This window comes from Phascolarctos cinereus, unplaced genomic scaffold, assembly GCF_003287225.1.
Source record: "Phascolarctos cinereus isolate Bilbo 61053 unplaced genomic scaffold, phaCin_HiC Scaffold_4;HRSCAF=312, whole genome shotgun sequence".
In the NCBI taxonomy this organism is placed as follows: Eukaryota; Metazoa; Chordata; class Mammalia; order Diprotodontia; family Phascolarctidae; genus Phascolarctos; species Phascolarctos cinereus.
The window spans coordinates 638759279-638778741 of NW_027555847.1; the positions used below are offsets into that span (position 1 = coordinate 638759279).

The window sequence follows — 19463 nt, forward strand, 5'->3', positions numbered from 1 at the left end:
TCCTAGTTTTCCTCCTAGTAGTCTGACCACTCCTCATTCTCCTTTGTTGAATCTCCATCCAGATTATCCTTGCTAAATGAACATATCCCCAAGGCTCTGTCCTGAGCCCTTTTTCCCTCTGTACTCTTTCCCCTGGTGATCTCACCAGCTTCTATGATTCAGTTGTCATCTTTATGCAGATTTATTTCTCCAGCCCTAACCTCTCTCCTATCAAGTCTGATGTCTCCCATGTGAGATAATCTTTGTTTTGTTTGTTTTTAACATGGTTGTTTGCATCTTATCTCATCTATTAGACAGTGAAGGCAGGGCCTGATTTTGTTTTTGTTTTGTTTTGTTTTGGGCAAAAAAGGAAATAAAAGAGGAGTCTAAGAAAGAGATTACATGGCAGCAAGGTGGCGTAGTGGATGGAGCACTGGCCCTGCAGTCAGGAGGATGTGAGTTCTAATCTGGCCTCAGAAACATAACACTTACTAGCTGTGTGACCCTGGGCAAGTCACTTAACCTCATTACCTAGCAAAAAAAAAGAAAAAAGAAAAGAAAGAAAGAGATCACAAGCCAGGCACACAGAACAAAAACTCTCTCTCTGACAAAAGCTGAATAACTAATAAATCCTTACCTTGCTGCAATAATAAATTCTCCTTTCAACAGGTAGAAGAATCACCAAAGGGAAATTGTGTTTCTGTTGTTTGGGGTATTTACAAGGCAAATTTTCTGCCCATATCTAGGGGTGTTTTGTTTTGTTTTGTTTTTGTTTTTACGGAAAATACAAATCCTTCCCTTTTTGGATGGCCATCTATTTCATTGCTTAAGCTGAGATTTTTAGGATTTGCACTTTGGGTTGCATTTTGAGTTCCTTTGCTTTTCAAAATATGTTATTCATACCTCATATAGTTTCAAGGGATGCAACATGTCATTTGAATTTTCTTCCCTTTATATTTAAAGTTCTTTTCCCTGACAAGTTGCAGCATTTGTTGTCCATCATTAGAATTGCTAAATTTCAACACTATGTGAATTGAAATTTGAAGCATATGTCCATCCCTTCTTCTCCCACTTCCCCCAGATATTTTAGTTATATTGTTTTCTTTATTTAGAAGTTCTAGAAAATTTTCTTTCTGGTTAAGAAGTATCTCTGGAGAGAATGTAGAGACTCACAACTATAGTTTTTCTGCTCTGCTAATTATTTATGCACCACAGACTATGAGTTGTATTATTTGTTCTCCTCTGACTGTTTCTTTTATATTTTTCATTTGTCTTTTGAACCATTATGGGATCTTTTAATGTTCTGTCTTTTTGAAATCCCATAGTTCTGTGTGTCATCAGGAACTGCTGCAATTTCCTTTGGTATATAATATTTATTTAGAGAATCATATAATTTTTTGAGATTTTAATAATCATCCTTCTAATTTTAGCATCCCTCTCAATTTGTTTGCTTATGCTCTTGGTTTTTAATTGAATTTTCTTCTTTTAGAATTCTCAGGTGTCCTTAATCTTTTTTTCCCCCTTCTACTCCCTTGTTATTCACTTTCTAACTCTTCCCTTTCTCCACTCATCCCTGCCTTGGAATATACCAACAAATCTGTATTATAAAGCTTCCTTAGCCTGCTCCCACATTGAGGAATTTACATTTCATTCACTATAGTCTCTGCCCTAAGTCTTCTGGTAAGATAAGACTGGTCCCACCTCTCTTTCAGTCCCCTTTCATTCAGATGCGGTACAGTCACTCAAACTGGCTCCCTGGATCATGTTTTTTCTCTCAATGTTCTAATTAAGCTTTTGCAACTTTTTCCAGAGAGGGAGGCATGAGTATTCTGGGCAAAGGCTTTATAGCTTTGTGATTACCTAACCTAGTTGCTACCCCAGGTAGAGAAGGAAGCCTGAGTTCCTCCCATCTGATATCACCATACCTGCTGTTACTGGGCAGCATCAATGCCAGTTTGCTTATTGAAACAAAGTAAAGACAGGCAGAGAGTCAGTGAGCCAACAGAATCTGCCACTTGAGGGAAATCCCTGGATGAGACACAAGCTGTTGGCTTAGTTTGTGTCTTCTACTAGAGCATGGAGGCTGGTGAGAGAAGAGTACTAAGTAAGTACCTTAAGGATTAAAATCCTCCAGTATTAAATTCATAAAACCGATTGAGCTTCTGATCTTGTGGGGCTTTCAGTCATAGCTGCTAGTTTTGGTGCTCTTTTGTGGGGTTAGAGGTGGTTTGAGAGTTAAGGGGACTGGAGAAAAAGTCATCTGCCATCATGTTAGTCCCATTTTAGACAGACATTCTCTCCTTGATTTGATTCTCACTATAGCAGGCTATTATTAAGCTCTTACTTTATTCCAGATTCTCTGCTGAGATAAGGGGGAAGAATGTCAAGGAAAATCCCATAAACTAACAATTCTATGATGGAAGTCAGGCCAGGAGAAATAGGGAATTCTCGACAATGAAATTCTGAAGACAGAAAAGTAAAGACTGAAGGAGAAAAAGTAAGTGGTCTGAAGAGATCAATATGGATAAACAAGGAATTAACCAACCAAATTTTTTTTTAATAGCTTGGATGTTAGTTGAATGAGGGGGAAGGAGTATATATGTCTGTATTAGAGCATGGTATGGTACTCTAAAATTAGTGTCAGTGGTATTAAATCTCAGAATGAACTAAGGCTGATGAAGAAAGCTAAGTATAACCAAAAAGATTTTGGGTTTATTTGTTTTGTTTTGGAGGGGAGGAAAGGTGTCATTAAAGAAGGATACTAGTACCTAGGCTTGATAGAAAGATAATAACTGATAACGAGAACATAGTTGCCTGATTCTTATGTTGATTCTTTTTTATCTGCCAACTGAATGACCTTTTTTTCCCCCTTCTACTCCCTTGTTATTCACTTTCTAACTCTTCCCTTTCTCCTCTCATCCCTGCCTTGGAATATACCAACAAATCTGTATTATAAAGCTGCCTTAGCCTGCTCCCACATTGAGGAATTTACATTTCATTCACTATAGTCTCTGCCCTAAGTCTTCTGGTAAGATATGACTGGGGTGAGAGACTTGTGGCCTCAAAGCCACATGTGGCTCTTTAGGTCCTGCATTCGAACTTCACAGAACAAATCCCCTTAATAAAAGGATTAGTTCCATAAAACTTGGACTCAGTCAAAAGACCGCACCCAAGGACCTAGAGGGCCACAGGTTCCCCACCCCTGAAAATGACAACAAAAATAGTTGACAAGGAGTTGTTATCTAAGATGAGACCTTGACCAGTTCAAGTCACCTAATCCCAATGAGCTACATACTCATGTGCTGATTGCTGAGTCATTGTCACCGCAGTGTCTGGAAGATCCTGGTAAAGCAGAGGTACCGCAGCACTGGAGGAGAGATATCACTCTGAACTTACCATGCCAGTCCAACCCTATTTCAATGAGGTTACTCAGGGTAATGTTGTAAATACAGATTAATCTGATTTGAGCAAAGTATTTGATAAAGTATCTAATTACTATTTTGTGAAAAAGTTGGAGAAATATAGACTAAAAAGTAGAGACAAAGACATGGCTTCAGAATTTGTTAAATGACTGAACTCAAAGACCAGTTAATAATGGTTGATTCTAGCTTTGCAGAGATCTCAAGGGCCCAGGAAGTAGATGCTTGGCTCTGTACTATTTATTTAACATTTTTTGTCACTCAACAAGCTTTTATCAAGTGCCCACCTTGTGCCAGTCACTATACTAGGTACTGGAAATAGACAAATGAATTGGTCCTTCAAGCACCATATGTCCTAGTAGAAATAAAATGTGTGCATAGAAAATACAGTACTAAAACTGTGTAGAAAATACAGTATGATTTTGAAGTAGGGATATATATTGGCAGCTTTGTGGATCAGGAAAGACCTCCTCTTAGTAGCAATTCTTGAACTGAAAGAAAGAGGGATTCTGAGAAAATGTGTTAGTGGGGAGAAACAGGCAATCAGGTGAGGAGCTGGGAACACATCCTATGCAAAGGTCCAGAAAAAAGCAATGCAATATGAAAGTCCAGTTTGGATGAACTATAGTGAGTGAAAAGGAGTCATATCCAAGAAGCCTGGAAAGGTAGGCTGGAGCCACTGGTGCTCTTTGAGTAGGAGACTGGTTTGGTCAGATTTGTGTTCTAAGAATATCAACTTGGGGCTCTGAAGGAAGAGGCCCAGCCCCCAACCAGAAAACTATTAAAGTAGTCCAGGCAACTTGTACTGATATAGCTTCCATGTCAATGGAGCTAAAGGGATGGATGTGAGGTCTTTTGGAGGTAGAATTGGGAAGGCTTGATGATTGATTATGGGGACGAGAGAAACTAAAGAGGAGAGGATGAATCTGGGGCTGTAAACCTGAATGATTGAAAGGATAATTGTTCCCTCGACAAGCAGTGGTGAAGGAAGGAACAAGGATGTGTTTGAGGGAGAAGATGAATCCTGTTTTGTGTCAGTTGAGTTTGAGATATCTAAGAGACATCCAATTAGCAATGTCAAATAGGCTGTTGGTAATGTGGAGTTGGTGCTCTGAAGAGAGACTACAGATGGATATATAGGTCTGGGAATTCTATTCATAAAAGATAATTGAACCCAAGAGACCTGATGAAATCAGTTACTTAGACAAAAGCATAGATGGGAAGCATATCGGATTTTCAATTGACACAAAGCTTAACAGTGGTAACTAGTTAAATACTTTCTACAGTTGAGATCTGAAAAGATCTTAACAAGGTTGAGCACTGGACTGAATCTGAGAAGATGATATTTAATAAGAATAGTAGAGATAAGGGCTCATACTTAGATTCGAAAGAGACACTTTGCAAATAAGATATAAGGGAGGCAGGGTTAAATATCAGTGTCCAGAAAAAATCAATGGCTTCACTATCCTGCAAGCTTCCATATGAATTGGAGCAACCAAAAAAGAGAATTAATATTGGCTCAGGATGTATTTTAAAAGACATAGCTTCCAGAAATAAGGAGGCGATAATTCCTCTGTACTCTGCCCAGGTTAGCCCACACCTGGAGAATTATGTTCATTTCTGGATTCCTGCTGATATGTTAAAGAGTTTCCAGTGGAGGGCAGTCACAGTGTGAAGGTCCTTGGGTCCATATCTTACTTATGAGGATAATATTAAATAACTGAGTTTCAGGGGACATGGTAGTTGTACGTGTGTGAAGGATTGTCATGTGGAGAGATTGTTTGGCCCCAAAGGACAAAAAGTAAGGGAAGAAGTTTCAGGGTCAAGTTGAAGCTTGATGTAAGAAATTTTTTTCCTAACACTAGAGTTAGACAAAAGTACAGTGGACTGCCTTGAATAGGACATAAGTTCCACCTCAGACTTCTTCAAGAAGGTGATAGATAGCCACCAAATTCCCTTCTCACTCTAAAATTCCACAATTCTGTGATTGCGTAATCTGAGACTTAGAGTTCAGGGAGATAATAGAAATGGATATTGAGATTTTGGCATTATCTACCTATAGGCAAGTTTTGAACTTGTGGGACCTAATAAGATCACCAAAAAAGAGAGTAGAGAAAGAAAATAAAAATACCTACAACAGAGCCTTGAAGGATGCTCATTTTTAGTGGAAGGGAACAGATTGACAATCCAGCGAGGGAGACTAGAAAATGAATGATCAGATGTGTAGGAGAGAGCAAAGAGAACTGTGGATAGAAGTCAAGTGAAGAGTGAGTGAGTATCCAAGAAGAGTAAGTATTCAGTAGTGTCCAAAATTGCACAGAGATAAAATAGAACGAAGCGTGAGATTAAAATGGCCATTGCATTTAGCAGTTGAGACTGTTTGTAAGCTTGGATAGAACAGACCCAGTTGAGGGGTGGCATTAGTAGTCAGAATGCAAAGGATTAAGAAGAAAATGGGAGATAAGAAAATGGCTGCAACAGATTTGTGTGACACTTTCCAAGATTTTGGCCATGAAAAGAAAGAGAGCTATAGAACAAGAGTTTTGGGGTAGAAGAGGGTCAAGCGAAAGTTTTTTGATATGTTTCTAGGTAACAGGAAAAGAAACCCTTAGATTCAAAGAGGAGAGAGAGAATCATTGAGATTGTAAGATAGTAGAGAAAATGGGATGGAGATAAGAGCAGAAGTGAAGGGGCTGACCTTAGAAAAGAGAAGGACCACATAATTCAAAGTTAGTGCAGAAAAGGAATTAAGGGGATGGTACAAAGGGCTTTTCAGGTATATAATGAGACAGAGTGGCTTCTCAGAGTAGAGGACTTAGTATTCGGAGGAAATTTTAGAAGAAAGGAGGTTTGGAATAGCTGCTGTGCAAAGTATGATACTCGGGGAAAACTAAAAAGATTATTATGTAGCAGTGATGGTCCAAATAACATAAATGTGGTGGACCCAGTTGGCAAACTTGTATGACTTTATTCAGAAGCATTCAGCCAACACATCAGTAGTTAACAGAGAAGGCAAGGGAGGTTGGAGGGACATGAGTCAAGGTAAGAATAAAGAGTAGGTTTAGGAGCAGTTGTGATCAAAAGAAGGTTTTTTTTGTTTGTTTGCGTTTTGTTTTTTTGGACAATAGGGACAAAACATTTATGGACCTTGGTCAGATCCAAGTTATGACCATCCCTGCTATGGATGGCATTGATGATGTAAAGGTGGAGGTCATGGGAATTTAGTAAATTGATAAACTGTTGTTTAAGGGACACATCACTGTGTATGTTGAAGTACCCGACTTTGTATCAGGCAGAAGTTCTCATTCTTAATCTGGATCCATGATGGATACCTACCCCCCCATACACACACAATTACACACACAACACACGACCCACCCACCACGGATATTCATGGGTAGACTTCAGGGCATCTGTGAACTTGCAGAAGGGGAAAAAAATTACATTTTTATTTCTCCCAACCCTCTAACTGCTTTGTAATGCTGTGTATTTTATGCATTTAAAAATATTATTCACAGAAGGATCTGTGGGCTTCACCAGACTACCAAAGAGGACTCCATGACAAAAAAGTTTAAAAAAAACCCTGTTAGTATAAGGGATGGACTTAGAATGAAGAGGAAAACTGTAAGACAAGTCCTGAATTCCTTGAGAAAAGAGGGAGACTGACATAGAGGCTAGCAAATGGCTGACTAGGATTTTTACAAGGTGACAGATTAATGGAATAAACCTCACAGGTTAAAATGTGATTGAGTGACGATAACAGAGACAATCCGGAAATGACACCTTAGCTTTTTTACCAGATTATAAAAATTTCAACTTTTTATCCCCTTTTTTACATCCTTTATTTTTATTATTGCTTTCTTTTTCAAATATTGTTATTTTTCATGAGTTCCCCACCAATGTCTCTATATCCTCTTCAAAATATAGGGACCCAAACCAGACAAAGTTGTCTAGGAAGGGCCTGCGTACTGTATTTACTACTATTTTCTTTGTTAGTAAAGGACTTCTGAAAAAATTAATTCACTTTAAAAAGAAAAAAATATTCTTCGGTCTCATAGCCAAAATTCATCTCATATTTCTGTCTCTGTTTAAATTGCATGTGAATTGATGTCTAATAAAAATTCTATAAATTTTACAGACACTTGTATTTCTTCAGTGTTTTATATATAATTTAAAAGAAATAGACAAAAAAATTAGTAGTAGCTAACGACCTTATTCTGTAACTCCTTCCTGACTTTAGAGGCCTTTACTTCTACATGTAAGTGTACATGTAGAACATGTAGAAGCTAATAATCTAGTAAAGGAGCTAAGATATACAAATGTATGTATATATATATATATATATATATATATATATGTATATATATATACATATATATACATATATACATATATATATACGCACATATCTATGGTGTGTATATATGTATGTACACATACAAATTGGGATATGATGATGCATCAAAGGGAAAGGGGCACTATTTTTTTTTTAAACATAAGTAACTGCATTTAAAAATGAGTCTCCATTTCAGTATAAAAGAAGAGTCACGTCCAGCCCTTATATTTTGCATTCTTTTACTCCAGATTTTGAACAAGGCGTACCAAACGACAGATTTCTCCCTGTCTTGAACCCTTGAGGCCAGCAATAGACTAACATACTAGGAATTCTCTGCTCCACCCCCAGCACAACAAACTCTACCCAAAGGCTATGGCTGATCAGTTGTGAAGTGATATATTTTCGATATATTATACATATCTTTGGGAAGTGGCTCATCTTCAGAAGCCTCCTTAAAGACATAGTTACTGAACATCCAGAAAAGGGAGTATTGATTACGAAGAACCTACATAGTTTTAAGAAGAGATCATGCCAAACTAACCTATTTCCTTTTTTGACAGGGCTGCTAATTAGTAAATAAAGGGAATGCTATGGATGTTTTAGCTAGATCTTATCAAAGCAGTTCATGAAATGATTGATACTGTTATTTTGGAAAAGATGAAAAGATGCATGCCAGTAAATAATAATTAGTTGGGTTCTGAACTTGTTAAATAGCTGGATTCAAATATTCATTAGTGGTTCAGTGTTAAAATGGCCATCAGGTTTTAGTGACGTGTTCCTGGGAGCTGTGCTTGACCTTGTACTAATCATTTAACATTTTTATCAGTTACCTGAATAAAGGTACTGATGGCATGCTCATCAAATTTGCAGTTGTCACTAAGGTGGGAGGTATAATTAATAAACTAGATGGCAGAGTCAGAATCCAAAATTATCTACATATACTAGACTATTGGGTTGAACTTACAATGAAATTCAGTAAGGATAAAATACTTACATTCAGGTTCTAAAAATAAACTTCACAAGCATAGGACATGGGATCTAAGCCTCCAAGCCTAAAATTAATCAACCATGTGATGTGGCAGTTGAGAAAACTAATGTCATCTTGGGCTATATTAAGAGACATAGTTTCCAGGAATAAGGAGGTGGTAAATCCCTCTGTTCTCTACCATATTCAGACTACATGTAGACTATTGTGTTCAGTTGTAGACACCATAGTGTAAGAAGGCCCATCAGTAAGATGAAGATGTCTAAAAGAGAGAAACAAGAATGATGAAGACCCTTGGGTCTGTGTCCCATCAGCTTCAGTTAAAGGGAATTATGTTTAGCCCAGAAAAGAAAATACTTGGGGAACACAATAATTGTGCATATATTTTTGAAGGATTTCCATATGAAAGAGGAATTATATTTGTACCCCAGAAGCAGAAATGGGAGCAATAGGTGGAGATGTCACAGAAAAATTACATTTGATGTCCAAAGAAAAAAAAACTTCCTAATAATTATCTGTCTAAAAATAGAATGGGTAGAGCACCAGCCCTGAAGTCAGGAGGACCTGAGTTGAAATCCAGACTCAGACCAAACACTTGACACTAACTGTATGACCCTGGGCAAGTCACTTAACCCCAATTGCCTAACCAAAAAATTTTAAAAATTGAATGGGCTGCCGTAAGAGTTTGAATTTCCCATCACTAGAGGTCTTCACTAAAGATGTTAGGTGACCATTTGTTAAGTGCATTATAGTGAGGATTGCTTTTCTGTATGGGATGACTGTCAAATCTGCTGAGATCCCTTCTAACTCTCAAATTTTATGATTCTGTGATATCAGTATTCACTCTAATAATTCAGATTAATTCAGATCACAGCCCATATTTGCCTGTTCATCTTATATAAAACTTTAATGATAATGATGGTTCATATATATATATATATGTACATCTGTGAACTTACATATTATATATGTAAACTATACAGTTCGTATATATGTGAACTATATTATATATGTGTATGTATATAAAGTCACTGTAAAATTTACAAGCATTTTACATATCTCACTTGATCCTCATAATAACCCTGTGAGATAGATGCTCTTATCTCTGTCCTCTCAGAAGTTTGTAGTAGGGCTACTCACATACTGAGGATTTTACTTAAATGTGCTCAACATTGTAGGGATAACAGTGAAGCAATCAGGCTTTCCATTGGTTACTCCTTGGCTACTTCATGAACAACTCACCTTCTTTTTCACTTATATATGTCTTTGACGACATTCTTTATGTTACTTTTCCCTTGTGATTTGTTAACTTTTATTTATTAGAGCCTGCTCATACTCACAACATGCCTGTACATTGCCCTTGGAGTAATCTTTAACTTAAAATTCCGTGGAGACACAAATGCTGTATGATTCATAGCCATACAATATCACCAGAAGAATATTGTTACTAAACAGATGGGCCTTTGTTTCATGAAGAAACATGGGGTCATTAAAAGAACTTTGAAGCTTCCCAAAAGTAATTCAGCCCTCTGTCCTCTTCTTGTCCAATTTAAGGCACAACTCATTGTCCATTTGCATATATTTCCTTTGAGGATAGTTAGTCCAAACTGTTTTGTGTGATTATATATCTCATTTAGAAGACTTGGCAATTCTCCTGAGCTTGATGCAAGTAGCATAATGTCCTACACAAATGGGACCTCACTATTCCTCTTAAAACTCGGATTCTTCTCTGGATCGCCTCCAAAATTGGAAAATAACTTTGTCCAACATATTTCTTTCTGTTTTGTTCTTCATTTGATAGTAATAATCAGAGAGTCATCAAATGGCATTCTGTTAGGTCTTTCAAGGAATCCTTTATAATTTTAACATAAGCATGAAAGACACCTTGCAGAAAATCGTTTAAGGTGACATTTCTAACAAATGTTTTATAGTCAACAAAGGATAAGCATTCTGGGTAGTTATTTTTCTCTACATCTTTTATGCAGCTGGGTCAGAGTAAAGACATGATCAACTGAAATATTGCTTGTGAAAGCCTGACAATAATATCCTCATTAAGGATTCTGTCAGAGCATGCATAGAATATTCTCATAAAAATATAGAGATGGGAAAGTAGACTTATGGATCAGTAGTTATTGATGCTTATTTGGACATTTTTTGGAAAAAGGTCCGAGACTTTTTCAAAGTACCTTTTAAATCTTAAGCCTCCTTTCAGACAGCTTGAGAATCTTTCAATGCCCTCAAAATTGTATTGCCTCCTACACCAACTTCCTTTGTGTAGACCTGGTCTAGTTTCCCCATTTTCTTCTGTTTTCTTCAGCATCATTTCTCTTTCCTTTGTAAGCATATACAGAGATATGCCTTAAGTTAAATAAAAGTCTCTAATATTAAGTTCCAAATATTGTGGGTCCACTAGTCTTTATGGTGAAAAGGGTTTGTTGTAAAAATCTTTGCAGATCACTTCCATTTTTTTATCCTTTTATGATCTTCCTTTCAGTTATATACTTCAGTGGTCTCAAGATGACTATTTAGCTGGACAACTCACTGAGCAGTTTCTTCTTTCACTGCTTTTCATTTTGTGAGGTAGTACTACACATAATTTTCCATCATCTATTAGAATTTACAAAACAATTTACTAAAACTCATGTTACATGTCAGTGTCATCTGCTTGCTTGGCAACTGGGGTCAAGTGTTTGCTAATTAAGGAAAATTTTTAGAGGTTTTTGGTCTTCTTATAACAATGGTTTTATTTTAGTTGAACTTTTGTATGAAATTGACGTAATTAGTGTTGATGTCCTTAAGTATATTAACTTCACTTTTTTTTCTGACAACTTTTTAAATACTTAGTTGAATGTCTTTTAATTTCATGGTATAACTTTTCCTTCTTGTTTCGTATTTCTATCTTTACTTTGTCAAGCTAATGATCTCAAAGTATACTGAGAGCTGATTCGGGAATGACTCCCACATCAGTTGTTTCCTGTTATAATTTAAACAGTGGCATTTTTTTGTCAAACAGAATCAGTGAATGTTTATTAAGTATCTACTATCTTTAAGGCACTTTGCAAAGCTCTGGGGATACAAAGAAAGGCAAAAACACTCCTTAGTCTCAAGGTCCTTATAATCTAGTCAAGGAGACAACATGCAAGTTAAGCGCTTGGAGATATTCTCAGAGGGAAGTCACTGGCATTAAGGGAGACCCAGAAAATCTTCTTATAGAAGGTGGGATTTTAGCTGAAACTGGAAGCAAGCCAGAGAAGCCGAGGCTGAGATGAATTTATTAATATAAATGGTGTTTTTAAATTTTTTTAATTTAAGTTTTTTAATTCTTTTCTCCAAGTACACATGGTGTTTCAGCTTGAGGCTTCTGGACAGTTTATAGATCTTGAATATTTTTCATTTCTTACTCCTAAACCATATTTTTCAACATATTCTTCTTGTCCTCCTATATTCACCTTTTCATTGAAGTCACTAAGTATCAAAATTTTTGTGTTTATTTCCTTTGAAGGATCAAAACAAGTTCTTCATAAAATTTTGCTGTCTCTCTATTCTCTGCAACAGATTGCACAAACTATGATTATTTTTGTTTTGGTCTTTTTTGCAAAGATGATCAGCACTAAAAGATGATCAAATGTTTCATGAAATGATGTTTATTCTTGCCTTGTGTGCATGATAAAACCATGCCCACCATCTCCTTTATTTTCCTCTCCAAAGAGGAAAATTCCATTTATCTTCAACTTGCTTCTTCTAGTTTCACTTATAGTAAAATGTCAAGACTGATAAAAATCCACTACTCCAGTAGTGTGTATACTTGTTCACTATTAGACAAGGATCTCACAGTAAGAGTACTAATAGCTAAGTTATTGTTTATAGATGATTCTAAAGCCCTTGTGATTTATAGAACCTTCTGCAGAAGGGACCTATGTGGGACTGAGAGCTATGATGAATTTTTCTTTGTTTTTATGGGTTACCATGGTCAGAGAATTTATCCCTATATGATGAATTTACTGGTGATTAAGCCTTTCTGTACTTAACTGGATTTATTCTTGAAAAGATGACACAGTCTTTTCCAGAGATCATACTCTTGAAGTATGGTTTGAAGTATTTGAAGCCCTCCAGAGGTTATGCTATGACTTTGAGAACCAGGGGTCATAACCATGACATGATGAGGCATCAGAGTAGGACTTCTTTGAGGGACCCCCAGCACATGCAAAATAAAAATAGATTTAAACCAAAATTCAAGACATTTCAGACAGGGAACATGATGTATATTACTCACAAAATATAAGCCTCAACATAGTAATTTCCCTTAAACCTTGTTTTCCCTCCCGTTCCACCATAATAATTGCTATTGAAAATTGAATACCAAACTTATTGAGCAGATTTCATTATTCCGTGTAATCACAACAGAATTTTCCCCCTTAATAATGCATTTAACACCAATACAAAGGATAGAAAGTATTTTTCATTTCTTGAAAGAGACTGTGAGTTTTTAAAACTGAGTTTCTAAAATGAACCAGTTGGAAATATCAAGTATGAAATTTAGAGCCACAAAGAAGGTAAAATTATAGCACCTGTGCCCATACCAGGTAAAATCTAAGCAAGTTAAATACATCCCAAACTTGTTGTGTGGTTGCTTAACCTTTCTAATTTGTACAATTTGAAAGTGAATTTGATCTTCCAATTAACTTAAGTCTCATAAAGTGTATTAGTATATTATTATTGTATTGATTTGCATTTAGATAGTGTATTATTGGCTTAATTTGCATTAGTGTATTAAGGAATAAATAGTATTTAGAAAACATAGCTCTTAAAAGTCACTATTTTCTAGATATGAAAAATGTGTATGTTCCTTAGTGGTAAAATGCTTTGTAGCATATGTATCAAAATATTTGGTTTCTCGATGAAAACTAAGTATCTGAGTCCTTGTACTAGCTCAAAGGAAAGGATGTGGAAAGAATAAAAGCTGCCAAGGCCCGTGATTGGCCTCCCAGAAGGAATGATTCACAACCAGCATCTGCATTCATGAGCACTGGAAGTGGTTCTAGTCCTTGAAAGATTAAATACAATCTCAACTTTGCTTTTTCAGTCAGACTTAATTGTTGAAGAAAGCAGCCACTTCATTCAGCAGATATTTACTGTACCACCTAGTTGCTTCTGAACTTGTCCTCTAAACTTCTCTGTTTTCTGTTTTAGAATGCCACCAATTCCAAGTCATCCAGGTTTATAATGTCAGAGTGCCCTTTTAATCTTCCCTCTCCTTCACCTTCTCTCCTCCCATAGCCAGTCAGTTGTCAGATCCTATTGATTCCACTCCCCCAATATTTCTTGCAGCCTCCCCATCTCTCTACTTGAAGGTCCCTGATTCAGGCTCTCATCTCCAGATTGGTCCTCCTGTCTCTGATCTGTCTCTCCAAGCCATCCTCCACAACACTGCCAAAAATCACCTTCCTAAAACTCCAGTCTCTGCTCAGAAACCTCCACTGGTTCCCTAATGACTCAAGTATAAAATACAAATTCTTTAGCCTGCCATTGAAGGTTCTCTAGAATCAGTTCCCCACTTAGCTTTCCAGCCTTATTTCACGTAATTCCCTTTCACATGTCACCCCTTAGTACAGTGCCTGTCACATAGTAAGCACTTGGTAAGTGCTTGTTGACTTCACATACACCATTCCAACCAAAATGGACTACTAGGCATTCCCTGTATTCAATAGTAAGTCTCCGATTTCTGTTCATTTGCATGAGCTACCCACAACCTATCAGAAGATTAATTTTCCTTTGAAGTCAGTTCAGATGCCACCTCATCCATGATGCCTTCCCCGATATTCCTAGTTGCTAATGCCCCCTCTTCAAGTTATCCCCATTATCTTTTTCTTTGTATCTATTGTATAGTAAGATGTTAGCTTCTTGAGCGCAAGAACTTTTTTCATTTTTGTACTTGTATGCCTAGTATCTAGAACATTGTTTTGCATATTTATTTTTGGCAAGTATAAGGGGTCAGGACCTGTGATGTTGAAAGTTTGGGGAACTCTTGGTGTGGGTGCTTTCTCCAGTTATGGGCAATTCATCTATAATTTATAATCTTAAAATGTTCTCTAAGGTCACAGAGAGGTAAATCATTTACCCAGGGATACATAGCCAGTACATGTCAGAGACTGGATTTGAACCTTAGTCTTCATAATTCTAAAGCTAGCCCTCCATCCACCCATCCATACACCATGTTATCTCTAAACGTCCTTAAATGTTTGTTGAAATGATGTAGATACAAAGGAAATGTACAAGAAGACTCATGAAAAAAATTTACAAGAGAAAATACAAGAGAGAGCTTCACCTGATGGAGTTAGGAGAGGCTTCATGGAAGAGGTAGCATTGGCCCATCACATCAGTCTCTTCCTTCTCTTAACTCCTACAGTATCCTTTGTCAGTAGGACTAATTCTCCCCTTATTTGCCATCTCAGATGTATTGTTCTTTTCATGTTTACATGTCCTATCTCCCTAACTCAGTTTCTTCTTCTTCAATATGAAGAGCTTGGATTATATTATATCTAAATCTTTCAGCTCTAATCCCTTTGATTCTATTAATCATATTGCAGATTCATTGAAAAGTCTTTACTTTTTGTATCTCTCACGGTGCCTTAAATGTTATTATATAAGTGCTCATTTTACCAAAATGGAACTTTGGTTATTTAACTAGTTGCTATATTGCCTGTCATGAGATCAGCAGTGTAGCTTTTCTTTTTTATTTTCACTTCCATATATCTTTAAAAGCCCAGAGCACTATGCTACAAGATTTCAGAGACTTGTAAAATCTTGGTTGGAAGAGGCCTCAGGAATAATACCATTTATCCTCTACCTGGACAGGATTTCCCTACTACAACATCAGTCTCTTAAGAAAACATTTCAAAGAAGGTATTTTGATGTTAGTTACTTCAATGACATCCTCAGTGTTTACCTGTGGAAAAATCCCAGCACATCAAGTGGACTTCAGAAAAGCCTGGAAAGACTGATGCTGAATGAAGTGAGCAGAACCAGGAGAACGTTGTATATAGTAACAGCCACATTGTATGATGACTTACTTTGATAGACTTAGCTCTTCTCAGCAATGCAAGGATCTAAGACATCTCCAAAAGTCTCATGATGGAAAATGCTATCTACATCCAGTGGAAGAATTATGGGGAGTCTGAATGCAGATCAAAGCATAGTATTTTCTCTTTTTTTCTTCTGTTTTGTTTTGTTTCTTCTTTCTTGTGATTTCTCCTATTGGTTGTAATTCTTCTTTACAATGTGACTAATGTGGAAATATGTTTAATAGGAATGTGTATGTAGAGCCTGTATCAGATTGTAAGCCGTCTTGGGGAGGGAGAAGGGGAGAGATGGGAAGAAAATTTAGAACTCAAATCTTATGGAAGTGAATTATGAAAACTAAATTTTTTTTTAAATCCCAGCTCATATCGGGGAATTATATGGCTAGGTCAATTTGGGACTAACTTTGTATTTTGATGTGCCATGGGCAAAGAAAGTTGCATTGCCCTTTTGGATTTTTTTCTGGAATCAAGCCTGTAAATATCTCACTGAATAATCTGTCAGTTACTAATTAATTCCATAACTGTGAATTTATCTTTACTGAAAACAAATATTTTTACTATGTGTGCATTTGAACAATTAACCATTTTTTTGCATTTTCTTTAAATTCACATAAATCTATTGTTTCTTTAATTGCCATGTTCTTGCCTGTTACCAGCCAATACCAAATGTTTCATAATAATTATTCATTTCAAGATATATAAATATTTTTCACTTTCTTCTTTTCCAGAGACTGCTTTTTCATTATGGACTATTTATAAGTATTACTGGAGTGCCTGGGCAGCAGTGAAATTCATTTTGGAGCTCTATGACTTCTACTGTTGGGGTCTTTCTATTTTATTAAGCATTTTATAAAATGAAATGGTTCTTGTTTAGAACCACATTAGAAAAGCCCTTGTTTTAACTTTTTGACTGATAATTAATAAAATATGTCTATCTAAAGCTACATTAAACAAATAAAAAAAGATTCTTGTGCTTTTCTCTTCTGTCAGTTGTGCCCCAATCGTCACCTTATCTAAGATACAAACCACTGCATAATGTCACAATTCTCTCTTTCCTCCAGTTCTGAAAATGATTTATCTGTCTTATGTTATGGACTGATAAATATGACAACATTTGGCTAAAATGATTCTGTCATGCAAAAGGTTAATTGTAAACTCTTATGCCTGAAGCAGATATTACTGGCAGAAAGAGTAGAAACCTGATTTTCGTTTCTTTCTGTAATTTGCTGTAGAATATAAAGGTCATAATTCCCATGGACCGTATTACAATGTCATTCTCTTTTCATCATTTCCTAGTGCATTGTGGTTTTAATTTAATAAGCCCCGGGAGGCTATATTTTATTTCTTTGGATAGGAGCTCACACAACATGTTTGCCAACCTTGGAATTTCAAGACAGGTTTTATGCATTGTTAAATGGTCACTTTTATACCTCTAAGACAATGTTTCCTGAAGCATTCACATTTTTCCACCGTGCCTTTTTTTAGGAAATTGTGTTAACCACAAAAATAATTTCTGATAGTTTTAGCTTGTTCTTATCCTCTTACAATGTGGCCTGAAGACACAGTTCTCTGCTCCCACAGTTCATAAATAGTTTTATCCAAAATGCTTCCTTAGTTGGGGAAACTTAGGAAGTGCCTACATGGTATTTTATGATACATATGATAAAAGTGTATGGGGGGGAAATCCATCTGTTGCAAATTCAGATAAATCTTTTTATGCTGAGAATGATCTAATTGTGGCATTTTTAGCTTAAATTTGGCTTTTATTAATCTATCAATTATTTGTTCATTTATGGAACGTGAATTTTTTATCCGTTATCCGAGGACCAGCCTAGCAAAATCAGGGCAGGGGTTCGTTACCAAAACATTGGCCACAAGAAGTCAGGAAACTAATAAGGCGAAGAACTGTTGGAAAACCTCATCAATGGGTAGAGTACCCATGTGGATAAACTCAAAGAAACTTGAACCTTGAATTACTGAAGTATGAATTTTGTACCATAATTTAGATTATGGGTCAAAGTCTAATCTTGATTCTAATAGCAAATGGTGTCATCTTATCCAGTAGCATTGTTAGCTATACCTTGGTTCATGATAGATCACATCTCTTGTACTTTAAGCATTCCATAGGGGCTTTATGTACCAGAGGCAGCTGGTGGGGCAGTGGATAGAGTACTGGGCCTGGAGTCAGGAAGACCCGAGTTCCAATCCAGCCTCAGACACTTATCAGCTGTAACCCTAAAAAACTGAACCTCTGCCTGCCTCAGTTTCCTCCACTGTAAAATGAAGATAATACCAGCATCTACCTTATATGAAATAATACTTGTAGACTACCTAGCTCCTAGTTGACATTATATGAATGCATTTTCCCTCCGTCTTGGGGTCTGGAAATACAGTACCAACCATTTGAAATTTCAATTTTATTTTTGACTAGTTAGAGCTAATGACAGCTGGTACTCAAGGAAATGGTGGTCTCTTACTTGATCCCACCAGCTTTTGTACCATAATGACAATGAAATAATCATCCGGCTGTTTGATTTTTTTCAAAAGTCCGGATGACACTTTTGTTTTCAAAAATTCCACTATGTTTCAGTGTATTTAACAAGAGAAGACTCCCCGGGATACTTTGTGTGAATCCTCCAATGCATTATCAGAATTGTGGTCAATACAGAGTCAAAGGATGCTTCGCCTCTCCAATGAATAAACTATCATTCACCCTACTCTGTTTAAAATCTGCTGCTTTGCAGCCCAAATGGTATAACAAAAGTTAATTATTGTACATGAACAACTGGGAGCCTTGGCAAAATAATGCCTCGAAGAAGAAGAATAGTTTATGCTACACAGGATATTTTGCTTACACAGCCACGATCGCATTTGATATTCACAACTGAGACACATGGGGAAAAGATTATTACTCTCATTTTGTAGTTGAAACATAAGTGATGAAATCCAAAATTAAACTGCTAGTAAATGAAAGAGGGCAGAAATAGGACCTCAACATGAGAGAAAACTTCATCTGTTCAAACATTTATGAAAAATGATCTGTGGCACACTGCTTGGTACTAGGGATACTCAGATCATGTAATAAAGTGGGCTAGACAAGTACACAAAAATGACCCAGCGAGGAGCAAGATAAATACAAAATGAGGCTTGGGGAAAATGCTAAGAAAATCTTCAGAAAAAAAATTGCTTTCCTGTTTTAGGAGCCAGGGGAGAAGGTGTCAGACATGTCGTGGAGAAGTAACTTCTGAGTTGAGCCTTGATTGAAGCGTGGAGAGTACAACAGGTGAAAATAGGGACTGGGGAATCCAGATATGGAGGACTTCATGAGCAGAGGCATAGAGGTAGAAGAGCAAGAAGAGAAGGGGAAACTAAGTGAAGTCTGGCCTGACTAGCTTGGTGACTGCATCTATCACAGCGTTTATTCAACTACGGGATGAAATGCTGTGGATGTGAGCAGAATTCTTATCACTGGATATTTTCAAGGATTCACAATATACAAGTGGGATAAAGTAACCTCTGAGACTTCTTTCAAGTAAACTATTTTCTGATGATCTCCACTGGCCATCACAGAAATCTATTTAGAGGTTTTCTGGAATTTAACATAGGCTTCTAATATTCATATTTTCACATCAGTAGTGATAAAGGCCTTACCTAGATTGTTCTCA

The 19463-nt window shown here is 36.6% G+C and overlaps 1 protein-coding gene across 1 annotated transcript in view; it reads left to right on the forward strand.

The window, feature by feature from the left end:
* KHDRBS3 (KH RNA binding domain containing, signal transduction associated 3) overlaps positions 1-16722 on the forward strand; it is a 305049-nt gene extending 288327 nt beyond the window's left edge. Inside the window, exon 11 of the transcript XR_002326690.2 lies at positions 16527-16722. The gene's annotated coding sequence lies outside the window, so the exon portion shown is untranslated. The remainder of the gene's footprint in view (positions 1-16526) is intronic.
* Positions 16723-19463: the final 2741 nt, after the last annotated feature.